The sequence below is a fragment of the Callithrix jacchus genome, chromosome 5 (assembly GCF_049354715.1).
Source record: "Callithrix jacchus isolate 240 chromosome 5, calJac240_pri, whole genome shotgun sequence".
Taxonomy (NCBI): Eukaryota; Metazoa; Chordata; class Mammalia; order Primates; family Cebidae; genus Callithrix; species Callithrix jacchus.
In genome coordinates, this window is record NC_133506.1 from 62608726 (window position 1) to 62630842 (window position 22117).

The window sequence follows — 22117 nt, forward strand, 5'->3', positions numbered from 1 at the left end:
CAGGGAGTAGGGAGAAGATGGTGGGAGAAGAAGGCAGATGTGGGAGAAGAGTTGGGGGAAAGCAACAATGGAGAATACTAACGTTTAAACGTCATCCTCTTGAAGCAAAAGCAGCAAGTACGCTTTAGAGTCCCAGCCTAACTTTGTTCAATAAATTCCCACTTCCAAATATGTTGTGTCTGCAGTGTGGGTCATTTTTAGTGCTTAGATCCAGAGCAGTCTGATTGTTAGTGACAGTGCTGTCAAGGTGCATGCTGTTCACCAGCTAGAAACGAAAACATCACATTCCTTCAAGTGCATTTTAATACATAATTTTTCTAAGAATCTCATTGGGGAAAAAATAGAGGGCTGTACCTTTGGCATTGAAGATGGAGTCTCTGATTTTAGGTTGCATTGTTTCCCCAAATCTTTAAGATGGTGGCCGAAACATTATTGTGAATACCGCATTCATTCTGTAGGGCAGTGCATGTTATTTTAACAGAGGTATGATAAAATGATATGTCTATAAAAATGTAATTAATTCAATTTAATTCACTCATACAAATTTAGGTTTCCTTAATATAAAAAACCCCAAAACTCTTAAATTACCTTCGTCTTTTAACATAACTTCATACTTAAGAGTCAAGAGAATTTGTAAATGCAATCCTGTAATGCTGGTGTTGCCTTACACCTTTATATATAGTACATGTTAAACCTAAATGTTGCTTTTTGATTTGGCATTGTAGAACTTGATAGAAGTTTATGTGTATTAATACTTACAGGTGAACTTGACATAAATTATTGATGAATGATAATTATTAATGCTTGTAAAATAAGCAGTTAAGTTTAAGGATGTAAATACATTTTGTATTACCCTATAGTTTTTACAAATATTTTCTTCTTTTGTGTTCTACTTTAAAATCCTGGAATACTTACTGATACCTTATTTCCCCATGAAAAGGCTGCAGCTACCTATATTGTATTTCCGAACAAATGTCTGTACCAGAACATCAAGTGTAAAAATTAAGCAAAAACTGTATTTCAGGACGGGGCGGTGGCTCATACCTATAATCCTAGCACTTTGGGAGGCCAAGGTAGGTGGATGGCTTGAACTCAGGAGTCCCAGACCAGCCTGGGGAACATGGTGAAACCCTGTCTCAAGAATATACAAAAAATTAGCCACGCATGGTAGTGCATGTCCTGTATTTTATTCAAATTGAAGACCTCCTTTACGCTTTGAAAACAAAATGTTTTAATGTACTCATATAGAAAATAATTACTTTCATGCCCAAAAGGGATTCACTTATAGCACACGTTCATTCATTCTGTCACAGTGGGTTAAACACATCTGAGCACCACCTATGAGTCAGGAACACAAGTCAGTAACTGCACTGAATATTACCCAAGCTGTTCCCGTCTATTATATAGAGTAGCATAGATAATTTCATGGACTTCATCTCTTTTATTTGTTGTGGATTACTAACATGATCTTTTTGTATATAATTATCAATGGTACTCTTAAATAGATGTTATCATCTAGATAGTTGCTAGACTTACCATGATTTACTGCAGATATGTCATCCATATCTAATGCATAGTATACTAACTGTAATCTTTAATTATTAAGTCTCACATGGTGGTTTTGGTTTTAAATGAGCTCTTGGAGATCAGATGGTTTGTGTTTCTTGTGTTGTGGAATCTGGAACCTTAAATATGAAAATTCCTAAAACTCTTAAGATTTAAAATAGATTAGATTTTACTCTAAAATCTGTCATTCCATCTGATACTTTAAGTTTTACACATGCACAGTTTTATAATATCACCCATTAGACACTGTTTCACTGAGTTAAGCAGATCTTTTAAATGTTGGCACATTTCATTATACAATGTCAAATAAACAAAAGCATTGTTAAATCATTGCCAGCCTAACAAGAAAGATCTTTAGGTTTTTGGACAGCAGTCTGGCTCGCAGTAGTTGATAAAAGTTTTCCAAATGGCTCAAGCCTGTAATCCTAGCACTTTGGGAGGCCGAGGCGGGTGGATCACGAGGTCAAGAGATCAAGACCATCCTTGTCAACATGGTAAAACCCCTGTCTCTACTAAAAATACAAAAAATTAGCTGGGCATGGTGGCGCGTGCCTGTAATCCCAGCTACTCAGGAGGCTGAGGCAGGAAAATTGCCTGAACCCAGAAGGCGGAGGTTGCGGTGAGCCGAGATCGCGCCATTGCACTCCAGCCTGGGCAACAAGAGTGAAACTTGATCTCAAAAAAAAAAAAAAAAAAAAAGTTTTCCAAAAATCTAAGTTTTAATTGAAATTTTTAATTTTATCACTGACATAGAAGATATTGTTAGTTTTCCTTGAAATGAGAAGTTCACTGTTTTTCACTTTATTCAGAGTTTACCATCTAGTAAATGTCACTTCTATTCCTTCCATAAGAAATCTGGAATCCTCTGGGACTGCTTTCTTTCCCTCATACTCCAAACTAAATCATCAGTAGGTCGTGTTGGTGATTCTTTTAAAACATATTGTAAATCCAAGCATCTCTACAGGCCTACTGCTGCCACCCCACCCAGCCACTATCATCTCAGGTCTCGAATAGCAACCTGTCCTTCTAGATGCCTTTCACTCCTTCTGCTGTTCCTTTTGTCTTTCCAGGAAGCCACCTAGCTGATTTTTCAAAAATATCGTTTAAAATGTCACCCTTTGGCCCAAATTCTTTAAATGAAGGCAAAACTCATGATTTTTTTTTTTTTTAATTTAACTTTTAAGCTCAGGGGTACATGTGCAGGTTTGTTACGCAGGCACACTGGTGTCATGGGAGTTTATTGTATAGATTCTTTCATCGCCCAGTTATTAAGCCTAGTACCCATTAGCTATTTTCCCGCTCTCCTCCCTCCTCCCATCCTCCACCCCCAAAAAGGCCACAGTGTTTGTTGTTCTCTGCTATGCGTCCATGTGTTCTCATCATTTAGCTCCCACTTACAAGCTTGCTAAGGATGGTGGCCTCCAGCTCCATCCATGTCCTTGCAAATGACATGACCTCATTCTTTTTTATGGCTGCATATACCCCCTAGTGTATATATACCACATTATCCAGTCTATCACTGATGGGCATTTGGGTTGATTTCATGCTTTGGTATTGTTGACTAGTGCTGGAATGAACATACACATGCATGCGTCTTTATAAAAAAATGATTTCTATTCCTTTGGGTATATATCCAGTAATGGGATTGCTTTGTTGAGTGGTATTTCTGTCTTAGGTCTTTGAGGAATTGCCACTGTCTTCTACAAGGTCTTAATTTACTCTTCCATCAACAGTGTGTAAGTGTTCCTTTTTTTTTGCCACAACTTTGCCAGCATCTGTTATTTTTTGACTTTTTAGTAATAGCCATTCTGACTGGTGTGACGTGGTATCTCACTGTAGTTTTGATTTGCATTTCTCTAATAATCAGTAGTGTTAATGTCTTCTCAAAAGAAAACCCATTTTTCTTACACTGTTGAGCTGATTATCATCAGTTCGAAGCCTCACCCCTTTGCCATGCTTGCCGGCTTTGTCTTGTCTGCAGCACAGTGTGAAACTTCATCTGCAGCATCTGCTAGAGGGATGCTGGAGAAGGATGGGGCTCTTCTTCCTGGTACTGAGTGATCTTCTTAGCTTGCATTTGTGGTGTGTGGGAGCCAACAGTGGCTATCACCTCTCTGGGGACAGGGCAGCTCATGGGCAGCACTTGGGGAAGCAGCTTCCCAATGTTTTATCAGTGTAGCCCCTCAGCAAAATTTTCTGCTGTTGAGCAGGCCACAGCCCCACTCTCTCCAAGGAGGTCTAGCACTCACTTCTGGTGTGTGGGGGATTCTTCCAGACTGGTTTCTTCTCGCAGTGCTTTCCTGAAGCCCTGGAGAGCACCGTGGTAGCTCCCTAAATTTGCTATCCCTATTTTTTTTGTTGTGTTTGTTTTGCCTTTTACAAGCTTGTCCAACCCACAGTCCAGTACTGCTTTGAATGAGGCCCAACATAAATTTGTAAACTTTCTTAAAGCACTATGAGATTTTTGGCTAGGAGCCAGTGGTTCACGCCTATAATCCCAGCACTTTGGGTGGCCAAGGCAGGTAGATCACTTGAGGTCAGGGGTTCGAGATTGGCCTGGCCAACAGGGTGAAAATCCATCTTTCTCTACTAAAAGTATAAAAATTAGTCAGGTGTAGTGGCACACACCTGTAATCCTACCTACTCAGAAGGCCTTGCTTGACACCACATTGTTCTCTAAATACCTCATGCCTTATGTGACTCTATATCATTCTCTAAACCTCATGTGGAGACCTCTTGCCTTTCTCCTTCATGACCTGTAGGGCAGGGCCAAGAGGAGGAAGCAGCTTCAGAACAGAAAAAACACTCCCTGCCCCAAATGGCAGTCATCCCACAGTCAGCACTTCTGGAAGGAAAGGAGGAAGGTTTCCTTCTGCAGAAAGCTCCTTTTTTGCCTTGTTTCTGAAGCCAGGAAGGGTCAGCAGAGCCCAGCACACCTGTGGTGCCTGAGTCACCGTCTGTACCTAGATGTGCATCTGTCCACAGCCCCCACCCCCAACCCGGGCTCAATATTTCCTCCAGCTGGGGTCCTGTGCTCCTGACATGGCCTGGCCTGTTTGTCCTGCCCTGGCCGGGTCTGGGAGGGCTATACCTTGTATTCTCCTGGGTTCTCAGCCTTGACTTCCTCAAAGTCTAGCAGGAGTGACCATGCCCAGTCCTGCAATGGTGGGGGGAATTCCTTTGACGACCCTGCAAGACAGAAACAGACAGAAGGCTCCAGTGAGACAGGACATGGGGCAACCCGGGGGAAGATCAGAGCATGAGGATTCTGGAAGTCTTCAGCCTTTGGCTCCTCGGTTCCCAGAGAGAGATGGGGTTTCCTGGGAGCAGGCCTTCCCCCAACAATTGAAAGTGTGGATGAGCACTCAGGGTTGTGCACTCCAACCTGGACTTATTCCTTTTTTCGGGTCACCAGGATGCATCCCTACCCCTGAACTATGGGTGGCCCAGGTCCTGGCATTAGGTTTTCTCCCAGAAAGGTGATGCTTGCATGGACGGGCAGGACACTGGCAACCAGGCCTGCTGTTCTCTGGGTGAGGTATGGGGTGCCACCCACCCACTGAGAGGCAGATGGTACCAGGTCACAGCCATGGGTGCCTGTCTCCTGGCTCTGTAGAAGGCCACTATGTACAGGGGCCACTCCTTCTTGCTGTTCCTATATTGTGGCCAGTCTCCAAGCATCTTCAGCCACTTCGCAGTTCACTTTATTTCCTGACGTCTTTGCTGTCAAATAAGCCATTGATGGAGTTAGCGGAGCTGCCAGGCCTCTGCCAGTGGCTCGTGGATGCTGGGTCGTGGGCTCCAGGAACTGGAAACCAGGAAAGGGCAGACCCTGGGGGCTGAGATCCTCTGATAGAACGAGCACCAGCTGCCTGGCCTCGTCACACCAGGACTCGGCATCCTCAGATCACACAAACCCTGGGTTTGGTTGTTTCCAAGCCTTCAGCTTGGGTCTTGGAAGAAGAAGGCAGTGACTTCTAAGCAAGACTGGTTCTTGGTTTGGGTTTGAATCAGGAACAGTCTTGGGGTCAGGTGGAGCAGGAACTACCATTCTTCCAGTGACAGCGTGTCACTCTAAGTCACCACCACCTCGGCCCACAGGCTGCCCCCCTCTGCCTCACTGACCAGCCCTGCTTCCCTGTCCCTGGGAAAGCCTCCCAAGTAGCAGACACAGGCTCTTACCTTAACCTTCAGGGCACTGATGGGGGCAGCTCCGTCTCAGTGTAAGGTAATCCAGGCAGAGCTGAGGACCTGACCAGGCCAGGATCCATCCCTATCCCAGAGAGGACCTCAGGGAAGGACCAGCCCATCCCCATCTACCCTGTCTCAGCCCGGGAGAAGGCACAGGGAAGGAAGGCAAAAGCCTCCCTGTGGAGCTGACTGCCTGCAAGGCACTGGGAGCCTGGGAAAGATGGAGCTTGAGGCTGGCCTGGTGGGGGCTGCTTGGGGCCAGTGGTGTGCCTTGGACTGCACAATGGAGCTGCCCCTCCTAGGCTGGAGGCAACATCCTCTGTGGGAGCTGAGAAAGTCCAGTCCTGAGACCGGATGGGTGCTGCCCAGGATGGGTGGCTGATCCCTGACTGACAGTAGTGCCTCAGGAGAGACCACAACACCCAGGCAAGTCCCGGGAGCCTGGCCTGAGAGCTGCCCAGGGCCCTGAGATGTACCTGGAGCCCGTCCCACTGGACATTCCCCATGGGCCTTGCAGGGCAACAAGGGTGACCCAAGGGCCCTGCAGGTCAAGGGAATGGCCCTATCACCCTGCCTCCAGCCTCAGCTGGCTCTCAGGGACCTTCAGCCCACAGCCTCCTCCTAGCCATTGCAAAACCAGGCCTTGGGTGCCTTGCTGTCATCTCCCTACTACCCTGGTGACTGTGAGAAACCCAGGCCAGGGCCCTGCCCTTCTTTTCTCCCAGCATCCTAGAGTTAAAGCCCTTGATGTCCCCCTGCCCCTCCCTGTAGGGTGCCTCAGCTGTGCCCTGTGTGCCTGAGTCACCGTCTGTGCCTGGATGTGCATCTGACCACAACCCCCACCTGCAACCCAGGCTCCACGTTCCCTCTAGCTGGAGTCCTGGGTTCCTGACATGGCCTGGCCTGTTTGTCATGGCCTGGCCTGTTTGTCCTGCCCTGGCTGAGTGTGGGAGGGCCTTACCCTATATTTCCCTGGGTTCTCAGCCTTGACTTTGTCCATGTCTAGCAAGAGTGACCATGCCTGGGCCTGTACCTCCAGGGGAATGCCTTTCTATACTCTTTGAGACAGCTACTGACAGAAGAAGACTCCAGTGAGACAGGACATGGGGTGGCCTCAGCGAGGAAAGCTGGTGAACAGGGCTGCTGTCCTATGGTGAGGATGGGTGCCACCCACCCACTGAGAGGCAGGTGGTGCCAGGTCACAGCCATGGGCACCTGTCTCCTGGCTCTGCAGAAAGCAGTCACGGGGGCCACTCCCTCCCCATGGTACCTTCTTGCTGTTTCTGTATTTTGGTCAGTCCTGAATAAACGTGGTTGGCAAATGAACCAAATATTCGAGGTCTTGGTTGGCAGCCTGACCAATTTGCCACTCCTGTTCATCTCATATTGCATGCTTGATTAATAACCATGAAATGGTGAATACAATGTCAATAGGAAAGGGGGGAAAGAGGGTCAAACAACACTCTTGCCAAACACACACGCACACATGCCCACAGACTCACACACCCCAATATATAAAGCCACTCTTAAAATGCTGGGATATATAAAATGTCTCCAACAAAACCCCATTCAGTTACCGGGAGGGAGCAGGATTGAAGATTAGTTCCCTTCTCCCATCCACATAGCTACATCAACATACTTGGGAATGAGGACAGCTGCCATCTCCATGGACCTACTGCGAACCACCGAGTTAATGGTCCATATAAATGTTTATAGGTTTAGTTTAATTCTTGTAACAACCCTGCAAGAATTAGTAGGAATCATTTAGACCCGTCCCGCGTGCATTGGCCCCTGAGCTCTGCGCCCGCGGCCAACTGGAGACCTGGGGAGTCGCTGCCGGGGCCACAGTTGCTGCCGCCCCCGTCCCCCTCAGAGTCCCCCTCAGAGTCCCCCTTCTCCGTTGGCCTCACGGAGAAGACCTTGGCCCAGGAGACCGTGGGGACAGGGGGAGGACCAGAAGGACAGGGTGGAAACGACCTTGGAAAGTAAGAAGGGGGAGAAGAAGGTGGGGAGGAGGGAGAAAGTGCAGGGAGAAGACGGTGTGGTAGAGAAAACAGTGGAAGAAAACGCTGAGGCGAGGGCGGGACAGAATGCAGTGGGGAGAAAGCCTGGCGCTGTGGCTGAAGCCTGTAATCCCAGCACTTTGGGAGGCTGAGGCGGGTGGATCATGAGGTCAGGAGTTCGACACCAGCCTGGCCAATATAGTGAAAACCCTGTCTCTACTAAAAATACAAAAATCAGCCGGCTATGGTGGCTCGCGCCTATAGTCCCAGCTACTCTGGAGGCTGAGGCAGGAGAATTGCTTGAACCTGGGAGGCAGAGGTTGCAGTGAGTGGAGACCGCGATGTTGATCTCCAGCCTGGTCACAGAGCAAGACTCTGTCTCAAAGGAAAAAAAAAGAAGAATACAGTGGGGAGAGAGGGCGAAGATGGTAGGAAGACCGCAGGGAGAGGGAGAAGAGGTGGGAGGAGCTCTGTTATTTCACTGAACATTCCTCAATTAAAGTTAAAATGTTCTCATAAGTTCTGTTTTTTCAGCTCTTGCTCTTCCAGTTGGTATATTCCTCCATCTCTCTCCTTAATTGAACACCAAGTTTATAACTCCAACTACCTTTCTCTTTTTATTTTCCAATGTTTTTCCTTTCTTCTAGGAACCTTGGTAACTGATAATATGCTTTCCAACGTGGCAAAGCTCTGAATCCTGTTTCCTGTCATCTCTTCATGTCTTCCCATTGAGATATCAGGAGATTTTCATCCTATTATTTTGTTTCTGCTAGGAATATTTCAGCTTGGCTAGACCTGTTTTCTACTTGATACTTTCTTTTTTTTTTAGAAAGGAAAGAAGAAAAGAAAGGGAAAAAAAGGAGTAAAGGAGAGGAAGAAAGAGGAAGAAAAAGAGGGAGAGAGAACGGGAATGTTGCTTTATTCTAAAAATGGGCATTAATAATGCCCGATCAATATTTTGTGTATTTAAAGTGGAGAATGTATATTTTGTGTATTTAAAATGGAGAGCTCTATAAATATTTATTAAGTTTACTTGTTCCGGATCTGAGTTCAAGTCCTGGTTGTCCTCATCAGTTTTCTGTCTCATTGAGTCTAAGTCTCTTTATGGGTCTTATGTATCTGGGTATTAGGATCGTTAGCACTTATTGTTCATAAATGTTTCAAAATTTTCTTAATTTCTTCATTACAATTCATATAAAATGCACAGAGTTTTAAATTGCATTTTATTTAGAAAATAATACTATGGAGGATCGATCCAAGATGGCCGACCACTAACAGCTCAGGATTGTAGCTCCCAGTGAAAGCCCAGAGAACGAGACGACGCCACACTTTTAGACGAATTTTCGTCACTCACCGATCAGCCGATTCCCAGTGGAGGAGCCCCACGGGTCGCCAGCGCGACTCTTGTGGCCGCCGCAGTGGTTTTGCCGGCGTCTTGGCGCAGCAGCTCTTCATGCAGAGCCAACGGGACTGCTTCCCCTACTGACCGGAATTTGGAGCTCCGGGAAGTCAGAGCCGCTTGTTGCGGACTCAAGAAGGAAGCCAGACCAGAGATTCCCGGGCAGAAGAGCACCATCAGTCTTACCGCTGCTATTTAGGCTGCCACAGTGGGTTGCTCGGATCCCAACACTGGGAATCAATAAGTCGGACGTCGACTCAGAAAACTAATTAGAAAGGTGGTTCATCTACAATGAAGGGAAAAAAACAGCCAAAGAAGGCCGAGTATACTCAAAATCAGAACCCATCAGCAACAGAACAAGCCCTGATGGAAAAGGACTCATCAGCAGCAGAACAAGCCCTGATGGAAAAGGACTCATCAGTAACGGAACAAGCCCTGATGGAAAAGGACTGTGTTCCATTATCTGAAGTAGGCTTTAAAAGGTGGATGATAAGAAACTTCTGGGAGTTAAAGGAACTTGTTCTAACCCAATGTAAAGAAACTAAGAACTTGGAAAAAAGATTAGATGAAATGTTGAAAAGAATAGACAATATAGAGAGGAATACAAATGAACTTATGGAGTTGAAAAATACAACACGAGAACTTAGTGAAACATGTACAAGCTTAAACAGCCGAATGGATCAAGCAGAAGAAAGGGTATCAGAGGTCGAAGATCAACTTAATGAAACAACACAACAAGACAAGAATAGAGAAAAAAGGATAAAAAGGAATGAGCAAAGTCTCCAAGCAATATGGGACTATGTGAAAAGACCTAATATACGCTTGATTGGTGTACCTGAATGTGACGGAGAGAATGAATTCAAGCTGGAAAATACTCTCCAGGACATTATCCAGGAAAATTTTCCTAATTTAGCAAAGCAGGACACTATTCAACCCCAGGCAATACAGAGAACACCACAAAGATATTCCTCAAGAAGACCAACCCCAAGGCACATAATCGTCAGATTCACCAAGATCGAAACGAAGGAGAAAATATTAAGGGCAGCCAGAGAGAAAGATCAAGTTACCCATAAAGGTAAGCCTATTAGGCTTACAGCAGATCTCTCAATGGAAACCCTACAAGCTAGAAGAGAGTGGGGGCCAATATTCAATATACTTAATCAACAGAACTTTCAGCCCAGAATTTCATATCCTGCCAATTTAAGCTTTACATTTGAAGGAAAAATAAAATTTTTTAGGAACAAGCAAGTACTCAGAGATTTTATTACCACCAGGCCTGCTTTACAAGAACTTCTAAAAGAAGCACTATACACAGAAAGGAACAACCAGTATGACCCTTTCTAAAAATACACCAAAAAGTAAAGAGCATTAACATAAAGAAGAATTTTTATCAATGAAAGGACAAAATAGCCAGTTAATATCAAACGGCAGCAACCCTAAATTTAAATCGACCAAATTTCCCAATCAAAAGATACAGACAAAATCTAACGGTATATCCAAAGATATACATAGACTCAAAATAAAGGGTTGGAAAAAAAAAAACGTACCAACCAAATGGAGAGCAAAAATAAATAAAAAGCAGGAGTTACAATTTTCACATTTGACAAAATAGATTGCAAAGCTACAAGGATACAAGGATAAAAGGATTAATGTAATAATAAGAGATCTTAACACCCAGATACATAAGACCCATAATGAGATTTAGATTCAACGAGACGGAAAATTGATAACGATATCCGGGACTGGAACTAAGATCCAGAACAAATAAACTCAATAGGGCTCTCCATTTTAAACACACAAAATATTCATTATTCACAAAATCTAACGATATATCTAAAGATATACAAAGACTCAAAACAAGGGGATGGAAAAAAGCTCACCAACCAAATGGAGAGCAAAAATAAATAAATAAAAAGCAGGAGTTGCAATTCTCACACTTAATAAAATAGATTTCAAAGCTACAAGGATGCAAGGGTAAAAGGATTAATACAACAATAAGAGATCTTAACACCCAGATACATAAGACACATAATGAGATTTAGATTCAACGAGACAACAAATTGATAAGATATCCAGGACTTGAACTCAGAACCAGAACAAATAAACACAACAGAGGTCTCCATTTTAAACACATAAAATATGCATTAACCACTTTAAACACTCAAAATATTGATCGGCCATTATTGAAACCCATTTTAGGAATGAAGTAATATTCCTTTTTCCCTCTTTTTCTTTTTTTCCCCTTCTTTTTCTCTTTTTCCCTAAAAAAAATAAATAAATAAAAAAAAAAAAAAAAAAAAAAAGATTAGCTGTGCATGGTGACAGGCATCTATAATCCCAGCTACTTGAGAGGCTGAGGCAGGAGAATTGCTTGAACCCAGAGGTGGAGGTTGCAGTAAGTTGAGATTGCACCACTGTACTCCAGCCTAGGAAACAGAGTGAGACTCTGTCTCCAAAAAAACAAAAAACAGACAAACCCTTTTAAAAGCACCTTTAGTGCTCTGGAGCTGTCAGCCACAGTGGGAGGTTGTGGTCAGGGGGCCAGGAAGTGGAACCTAGTGGGCACAAAAAAAAAAAAAAAAAAAAAAAAAAGAAAATAATACTATGTTTATTAAAAATGCTATGGTTAAGAAAGACACTTTAAATTGAACTGTCTATATTTCATAATAGTAATGGTAAACAAATGTTTTGCATGTGTTGTTATCCTAATTAACCCTAACTGGTAATATTTAAGCAGACTATTTGTTAAGTGGCATATTATGATCATTTACTTTCACTAAAATAAATATGCTTAATATTATTCAGATATTTGTCTTTTGCCTTCAGAATCATTTTTTCCGTATGCATGACATTTTAATGATCTCTTTTCATAGAAATTGATGAAGTGTATGTTCAAAATGGATGTCTTAAAATCAAGCACTTTAGAATTATTGTGTTCAGGTAAATCACCAATGATCCTTAACAATTTTTTCAAGCTAAATGTGAAAAGCCCTAAAATTTGAGTTTAGTTTACATAAATATAGTTAGGATCATACACTAGGGGAATCATTGCTGTAATGATGAAATTTGAAGTATGACTTTTCAAAAATGATGGAGAAAAGAGTGACAGGTGGCACTGTCTAGCAAGATGAGGCTATTTTTTATGAACATAGATGTTTTTGTGCAAATTATACCTTATATGAGTTCAGTCTAGAGATTATGAGAGTCAGAGAATCAAAGAATATTTCCAACCATGACAGTCTATATTGCTTGCCTGGTACACATTAGGGCTTACAGGAAAATCCAAATTGTGGCTGGATATTTTGTGTGAAGCTTTGGAGATATTTGTGAAAATCTAAACATCTCAGATAATGGAGGCCAAGTAATTGATAGTATTGTTGATTCTCTTGATTTGCAGGTCAAAGAATCAGGAAAGTGGGCTGGAAGCAGGTGTCTGCACAACCTATGTGCATGTGTCTCCCTGCCTCCAAAACCACACTAATGCCTTCGCTTCTGCCTTCCAGAGCCCATGCAAGTTTGGCTACTGGCAAACTCTAACGTATCATAAAGAGAATGGATTTTGGAATATGAAGTTCTGAAACACTGCCAATATCGTTGCAATACAAACAAAAGAGCTGTCTCCAGCTTTTAGTGTGCAATCCAAGGTCTTTCCTGTTAATTCAAGGTCAATGTTTTGATTAATAGCAAACAACAATGACAAAGGGCAAGGAGGAAGAGCTGAAAATAATAATTCATATGAGATTATACTCCGTGGTAAACCTTACATTCTTACAAAGTGATGCCAGCTGTTTGTTAGCAAGGAAAATGAACTAAACTTGTTTTTTTCCCCCATCCCCCAAATAAAGTAGTTTTCCCATAGAAGAGAAAGGTGGAATACATAATAGGATATGGGCTATCTAGAACCTGCCACAGGAGGCCAGTAGGAAAATCCTGAAAATTAGCCAAGGGTCATTTTTCAATGGTAGTTAATCATGGAACTATTTTAAAACCAAATAAAAATTAAACCTACATCATATTAGAAATTCATTTTGATTTAACTGTGGGCACAACACATTTCAAAATGGAAGGAGAGAAATGTTACTAATCTAGCAGAAAAAACTCTATTAAGCAAATACACTGTTGCCTTTATAGCACCCACAGAATTATGTTATCTCAAGCTTTCTTTCCCAGACTAAGAATTAGAAATCCTTAGTCCTTAGCCAAGCCTGGTGGCTCACGCCTGTAATCTCAGTGGCTGAGGTGGGCAGATCATGAGGTCAAGAGATCGAGACCATCCTGGACAACATGGTGGAACCCTGTCTCTACTAAAAATACAAAAATTAGCTGGGCGTGGTGGCGTGTTCTGGTAATCACAGAGACTCGGGAAGCTGAGGCAGGAGAATCGTTTGAACCTGGGAGGTGGAGGTTGCAGTGAGCTGATAACAACATGTGCAGATAGATGATTATAAGAACACAATTCAATATTGCTTGAAAACATTCCGGTAATTTTCACTGGAAAAATATTTATAACATAGAATGTGAGCTTAATGATAAGAAACTTATTTGCTCTGTTTAATACTGAATTCTCAATTCTAATCACTGGGCCTGGTATGTGAAAAGAGTTTCTTGGTTTAAAAAATTTACTGTCAATAACTGAGGGAAAAATAAGAAATTTTATGTAATACTACATACAATAGCAACAGAAATTTTGGAACAGATTTTACTTTTGTTTTTTTTTTGAGACAGAGTCTCTCTGTCACCAGGCTGGAGTACAGTGGCACGATCTCTGGTCACCTCAGCTTCCCAAAGTGCTGGGATGACAGGAGTGAGCCACAGTGCCGGCCCAGGTTTTACTTTTTAAATGCTGATTTTACTTATAATCTATACATAATAGGAAAATGGAATTAGGTTTTTATTAACTAGAAGTAGCTGTTTATGAGAACATGGACAGAAGTCTTCTGAGTATTTTCAAGTACAAAGTTATTTACACTTTAGAAACAACTTAGATATATAAAATTTGCAGTTCAGTAAAATTATAGTACAAGACAAACCATAATTTGTACAAAGAATTAAAAACCTAAATATGTCAATGGATCATAAGTATCAAGTGACAACAAATGAATAATTTTTATAGGGCTCATGACCTCTGCTTATTACCTTTAAATGACTGTAAAAGAAAGAATAACTCTTTGGCAGGGTAATATTTGGATTTTATCGATCGTATCATATCACACCATGGGTCTGCAAAAATCTTCTGGTCTGCATATATATTCTGCCTATGAATCTTGGAAGAATGCTCATTTACTGTCAATAATAGTCGTTTCAAAAAGTGAAATGACATTTTACTCATAATTTTCTTCTTTTCCCTTAGCATGTTGTGTTAGTTTCCCAAGGCTACCAGAACAAATGACCACAAACCACTTAAGACAATAGAAATTTATTTTTTCACAGTTCATGAGGCCAAAAATTCAAAAGGGAAGTATGAGTATGATTGATTTCTTCAGGAGGCTTTCAGGTAAAATCTCCCTCTTAGCCTCTTGTGGTTTCTGGCTGTCCTTGGCAGATGACTGTAGGCAGCATAACTCCAGACTCTGCCTCCCTTGTCTCCTGGCCGTCTTCCCCGTGGGTCTCTGTGTGTTCCCATGGCCTATTTATAAGGATATAGCCATTGGCTTTAGGGCCCACCCGAATGCTCTGTGACCTCGTCTTTACTAAGTGCATCTGCAGAGATGCTGTTTCCAAATAGCTTAACATTCTTGGGTTCCAGGTGGACATGACCTTCTGCAGGACACTGTTTAACCCAGGAGATATGTATAACTTTTTAGAAAATAATGAGTTCTGCCTCTGCTAAAAAGCCCCTTTTCTTTTCATTAGTGTTGATTATTATACATAGCATGGAGAGTTGACAGACCTCTAAGTACTTGTGAACGGCTACAGTGTGGGAAACAAATAGGGGAGTGGGAAGAAATAAGATGTGAGAAACAGTTCAGGGCAAGATAATAGAAGGGCATATAATTCATGCTAAAAAAAAGTGATTTCTGTTTTGTGGCATGGAAGAACAATAAAAATTTAGAAATATTTATTAGGTGTCTATTCTGTGTCAATAATGTACAAAACCATTCTGGGGATAATGAGCTGAAAGAGTCATCGGCTTCATCTATACCACAGTGCAATGAGAAACCAATTCCTGAGACAGAAACAACTGGTAAAGGGGCACATTTTTGGGTTTGTCAAACTTGAAATTGAGTTATTTTCAACATTGCTCCATACAAGGTAAATTTGTTTTTTGTTTTTTGATTTTTTAAAAAAGTGCAGGTGGCCGGGCATGGTGGCTCACACCTGTAATCCCAGCATTTTAAGAGGCCAAGGCGAGGCTGATTGAGCTCAGGAGTTTGAGATCAGCTTTAGCAACATGGTGAAACCTGTCTCTACTAAAATACAAAAAATTAGCCAGGTGTGGCAGTGTGCACCTGTAGTTCCAGTGACTCCAGAGGCTGAGGCAGGAGAATTGTTTGAATCCAGGAGGTGGAGGTTGCAGTGAGCTGAGATCATGCCACTGCATTCCAGCCTGGGCAACAGAGCGAGACTCCATTTCAAAAAACAAAAAGTGGAGGCATTCTTTTGAATGACTTCAAAGAGGAATGTAAATTCTCTTAAATTTCTATTTTACTGACAAATCCGACTTTCTAAAACTCTACACAGCACTGTTTTCCAGAAATACTGGGAAAGAAGAGTAAGATATCCCCAGGAAATGTACTTTTTATGTTTTACTGAAGAAAACATGATAAAAGCAATACAATTTTTGGATTATTAGTGTTAGGTTTTCAAAATTCTCTTTCTGAAGATGTAGACAATTTGCTATGATGTGATCAACAATTTTTTTACTTTACTTTGTAAGGTATAACATGCCCAGAATTCTAGTGTGACATGAAATTGATCAGATAGACAAATTGAACGTATGAGACTGTTATCTTTATACTGTAAACTCAGTTACAATTATAAAAAAAAACAAATCTGCAGTTTACTCATTTTCACTTGTCAAAGATTTTCTGCACAGCCATGTGGTTCACTGAGATGGAGGACCATACAAGAGAGATACTTATAGGATTGTTCAGAGACAGATGGGACATTGAGGTGTGAAAGTACAGAAAAATGAGAAACAATTGGTTCTTCTTAAAGAAGCTTTGTTATCACCACATCACACGTTGGAATAGAAACCTGTAGTCATAGTAATGACCTCAAGGAAGTATTGCATGTAGCATTACAAAGAATAATGTATCTAGAAAAACAGGCAATTGACATTAGGGCTTGGGCAGTAACGGATTTAGAGAAACTTGAGATTACCAAAACAAACTTGACAATGCTATTTCCAGCACTGACTTCTAGGAAAGATGTCTTTTAAATGGGAGATGGGCCTTTTTGTTTAAATGGATATGTGAAATTATCAGAGTCCAATATACTTAATAGCCATATTGATACCATGTTAACCCCATACAGTAAGACAGATTTAATTCATACATTTATTTAACATCAAATTAAGTGCTTTCTTATTGTATAATTGGCATAATCCAACACTGTAAGTAAACATATAAATGTTAGAAAGTTACTATTTCTAAATTCTGTGAGAATCTCATAATTTAATGATAGGATTAACCCGTAAGCAGATTATGTGATAATATAATACAGTATAATATAGCAAATAGCATATTATAACACAATACAACATTATAACATAACATAAATAATGTAATATAATACCTGTATATTTGTAGTATATACAAAGCACTATAGAGAAGATTTTAATTCAGGTCAATTCTCTGAAGTAAATAACCAGTTGAGCTGCAGGTAGTAAGACCAAAATAATTTGGTGAATTCCTTCATAAATGATGTGATTTGCCAATGAAAAATCCTGTTTTAGAACTGCTTGGATGTCATAGGGAGCTTTTCCAATTGACATCCCTGTGCTTTTCATATAGGACACTGGCTAATTTGCATAATTTCCCCCAATTATGTGTGATGGAGGGGATGTAGGGACGTGTCAGGGGGATTTTCACATCTCTCAGTGGTGATGGCACAACATAAAGTGTGGCCTGAGCCGAGTATGGCTCAGGGTGTCATTATTATCATTGTTACTGTTATTATTTTGAGACGGAGTCTCCCTCCATCACGCAGGTTGGAGTGCAGTGGCATGATCTTGGCTCACTGCAACCTCTGCCTTCCGGGTTCAAGCCATTGTCCTATCTCAGCCTTCTAGACATCATTATTTAATACTTCTTTTCCAGGATCTTCACAAGTGTGGAATTTGAAACCACTGATTCTAAACTTTAGTTCTCCATTTGCTATTGCAAAAGCTGTAACGTTTCGTTCTTAGTGAAAGGCTGCAATAAGGCCATTAAGAGTAAAGACACTGGTAGATAATTAAAATTAATGTTCATTTTCTAAATGGTGCATGGTTGCATTCAGTAGATGAAAACTATTTTTCTTGAAGAATACTAAATAATAGTACTGCCTTTTTTTTTTTTTTTTTTTACATTTTCTGATTGAGATTCTATGATCAGGAGAATCATGAGGTCAGGAGTTCGAGACTAGCCTGACCAACATGGTGAAACCCCATCTCTACTAAAAATACAAAAATTAGCTGGGCATGGTGGTATGTGCCTGTAATCCAGCTACTTAGGAGGCTGAGGCAGGAGAGTCACTTGAGCCCGGCAGGCGGAGGTTGGAGTGAGCTCCAACCTGGAGCAAGACTCCATCTCAAACAAACAAACAAACATAGGTTAGCAGACAAAAGAAATAGTGATGGTTGGGCTGGGCATGGTGGCTCATGCCTATAATCCCAGCACTTTGGGAGGCTGAGGTGGGTGGATCACGAGGTCAAGAGATCGAGACCATCCTGGTCAACAAGGTGAAACCCCATCTCTACTAAAAATACAAAAATTAGCTGGGCATGGTGGTGTGTGCCTTTAGTCCCAGCTACTTGGGAAGCTGAAGCAGAAGAATTGCTTGAACCCAGAAGGCGGAGGTTGCAGTGAGCTGAGATCGTGCTATTGCACTCCAGTCTGGGTAACAATAGCGAAACTCCATCTCAAAAAAATAAAAATAAAAAAGAAATAGTGATGGTTGAGCATTTTAATGTACTATAACTGTTAACCATAAGCAACAAAATAGAAAAACTGTAGTTTGGTTAGGGTGAGTGAAAAACATGGCAAAATCCCATTTCTACCAAAATACCAAAACAAACAAACAGGTGCTGCACACCTGTCGGCCCAGCCACCCAGAAGGCTGAGGCAGGAAGATCGCTTGAGCCTGGGAGGCAGAGGTTGCACTGAGCCGAGATCAAGCCTCTACCCTCCAGCCTGGGTGACCGAGTGAGACCCTGTCTTAAAAAAGAAAGAAAGAAAAAGAAATATATATATATATAGTTTGGAGAGAGTTATAGGACCATGATATTATGGGCAGAAATGTTTGTTTGTTTATTTATTTTTGAGATAGAGTCTCACTCTGTCGCCCAGGCTGGAGTGCAATGGTGCAATCTCAGCTCACTGCAACCTCTGCCTCTCGGGTTCAAGCGATTCTCCTGCCTCAGCCTCCCGAGTAGCTGGGACTACAGACGCACACTACTACGCCCGGCTGATTTTTGTATTTTTAGTAGAGACGGGGTTTCACCGTGTTGACTAGGATGGTCTCGATCTCTTGAACTTGTGATCCGCAAGCTTCGGCCTCCCAAATTGCTGGGATTACAGGCGTGAGCCACTGTGCCTGGCCATTTACATTTGATTTGAAGGAGTTCTCATTGAGAAAAGTCTATCGATTCTATTTTTATTCGTTGCAGATTATGGGAACATTTTGATGAGAAGAAATTCTAGATGACCAAAAAGAAATTTCATTAAAATGTTTATTCTGGGCCTGGAGCGGTGGCTCACGCCTGTAATCCCAGCACTTGGGAAGCTGAAGTGGGCGGATCACGAGGTCAAGAGACGGAGACCATCTTGGTCAACATGGTGAAACCCCATCTCTACTAAAATCACAAAAATTAACTGGGCGTCGTGGCGTGTGCCTGTAGTCCCAGCTGCTCCAGAAGCTGAAGCGGAAGAATCACCTGAACCCAGGAGGGAGAGGTTGCAGTGAGCCGAGATTGCGCCACTGCGCTTCAGCCTGGCGACGGAGCAAGATTCGGTCTCAAAAAAAAAAAAGTTTGTTCTGAAAACTATAAAGATAAAGGTTCTATTAATATGTTAATTTTAGGTCTACTGATAAAAGACATCATCTAGAGGAGACTGTTTACATATATTTTATAATGGAATATATCAAATGTTAAGTTGAACTGTGTGTCACATATGCAGTGAGAAAGCCTCAAAAGCCTGTTGTAACTTAAAGTAATTAATATATAAAATACAGAAGTGAGTTACTTAAGTCATTAATAAAATGACCAACAGCATTGAAATGATTTTTATGTAAATTAGTATGGGAAATAATTTCTTAAAACAGATAAAGATGCTCTTCTATATTAATATTATATCACCTCTTTATCTCTCTGCAAGAGAAATGTGTTGTCCCACAGGAAGAACAATTTTAAAGCATTAATTTGAGTACTATTGAAGATCAATTTGATAATCGAATGTTTAAAGTATGATCATATTTTTTATTCAAATATGAATATGTAAAAACTTTTAAAAATGTGGTGCTGACAGCACTGGCCGTTGTGCTTCTCTTGAAGTCTTAAAATGTTGGTTCTTACTACTGGTTGGTAAAACTGTCAGCACAAACAGTTCTCCCCAGTCTATTTTCTTTCTCCTGACTGCAAATCTCATCTGACAAATCCATGTCACTCTTGTTTCAAATTATTTCCATAAAACACCTTATACCCCTCCTGTTGTTGCCAAAATACTCTTAAAGAATACTTAGTCCTCTACATTCCAACTTTTTTTTGTAGTATCTCAGTTATAAATTGTATATAAAGTTATTTAGTCAAATACTTCAACTCCATGTTTTTGTGAAATAATCTCCATTGGGTAATTAGTAAATCCTATAAATAAAAACAAATTACATCAATTGAGAAATCTAATTACAAATTATCCTTCACTTAAAGGGTTAGTTCCACATTTGGAGGGACCTGAAGACTATAAAAGCTGTGGAGACTTTTAATAAGAAAGTAATATAAAATTTGCTCAATAGATATTGATTTAAATCAAGAAAATAATCCATGGCAAATTTTAATATTAAATAAAAGCAGATAGCTAAATGTTACAACATTCAGGAAAAATGTTTTTATTATCATTATTATGAAATAATTATATTTTTCCTGTGGTAAAACACCATCCTAACAAAAAAAATTTTTTTTGAGACAGAGTCTCACTCTGTCACCAGGCTAGAGTGCAGTGCTGCAATCTCAGCTCACTGCAACCTCTGTCTTCTGGGTTCGAGCGATTCTCCTGCCTCAGCCTCCACAGTAGCTGAGACTTACAGGCGCCCACCACCATGCCTGACTAATTTTCATATTTGTGGTAGAGACCAGGTTTCACCATTTTGGCTAGGAAGGTCTTGAACTCAGGTGATCCACCCAACTCAGCCTCCCAAAGTGCTGGGATTACAGGCGTGAGCCACTATGCCCAGCCGTTTTTTTTCTCATATTTAATATTAAAATGATTACCTTAATAGCATTTCATTAGATACATGAAATTTAAAATGCTTTAAAGTATTTCAAAAGTCTCGACTCATTTTTAAAAAATATTATTTTTAATGTTTAAAGTTATCATATTGAGGAGACACAAATCAGGATGGCCCTGGAGTCTCACTAACTCTTTTTTTGTGTGTGCATGGCTCAGAGAGCTGTCCCAGGAGGACCTGGCCAGTCTTTGTGGGGATCTGCTGTGAGCACTGCCCAGGCAGCCAGGCTTTCCCAAGGCTTCGTGTGCAGAGCTTGGCACTCTTGTATATTCTCCTTGGTGTAGTTCCAGGGCCTGAGATGAATTGATAAACTTCTTGTTTCTTAGGAAAACTTAGTGTTCCCTAACCCTTGTTAGGTTAACCCACAGATAAATACGTAAGACAAAGGGAACTTGAGATTCCCACTCTCTCAGCGTGTTTTTAGTGCCATGCAGAGCCAAGCCAGTATACCCAGAAAGGCCTGTCCCTGATAGGATCTTGGCCAGTGAGCATACAGACAGCTGTGGATGTCACTGTAGGGAGCTAACCAGGCATGGGCAGGGCACGAGGGGACTCGTGCCACACCCCACCAGGAAAGGCAGGTGATGGTCATGTGGTTGTGAACTGCCTCTCTAAAATAATAATTGGTCATAGCCAGTGCCAGGGAAAGGCAGTCTCGCTGCTGATAGAAAACACCTGCAACTTCTGATCCTCAGCTGCTTCCTGATCAGATCGCAGGAGCTGGGGGAGTGAGCTCAAGTGTTCACATTAAGAGGCAAAATGGCGGAGATTCACTGGCATATGACTTCGGGGGGCATTCTACCAGAAAAGGGACACAAGACACCAGAAGAAGGCCAGCTGGGCACTTGACCTCCAAGATGTCCACTTGCGCCTATTCTAAAGCTTTTTTTTTTTTTTTAATAAACGTTCACTTTTGCTCTAAAGCTTGGCTTCGGTCGCTTCTTCTGCCTTATGCCCCTCAATCAAATTCTTCTTCTGAGGAGGCAAGAACTGAGATTGCTGCAGACCCACATGGATCTGCTGCTGCTAGCGCTCCCAGTGCACATAAACTGTTGAATATTTGTGAATGAAAGCAACAGTGCAAAGTTCAAAACTACTTACTAGCTGGAAAGGGAAAATAGTTTGCCTTTGTGTATTCATAACAGCAAAATTTGCTGTCAACTTTCAGGACTATGAACACAGAAACCTTTTTCTCCCTTATTTTTGTTCTATTTACCAATGTTTGATAAATTCTAAAGATGTGATTAACTATATTCATAACAAATTTATACTGTTTGTTCATTTATTAAATGTTTATATAACAGTTGGTATA

At 41.4% G+C, this 22117-nt stretch overlaps 1 long non-coding RNA gene across 2 annotated transcripts in view; it reads left to right on the top strand.

The window, feature by feature from the left end:
- The window catches only part of LOC118153655 (uncharacterized), an 87850-nt gene extending 67147 nt beyond the window's left edge, over nucleotides 1-20703 (top strand). The window contains exon 5 of one of the 2 annotated variants that reach the window (XR_013535344.1): nucleotides 18971-20703. This is a non-coding gene — a long non-coding RNA (uncharacterized LOC118153655). Of the gene's footprint in view, nucleotides 1-8589; nucleotides 11966-18970 lie in introns of those variants that run through there. The other variant, XR_013535339.1, reaches the window with a different exon arrangement.
- The last annotated feature ends 1414 nt before the right edge of the window (nucleotides 20704-22117 follow it).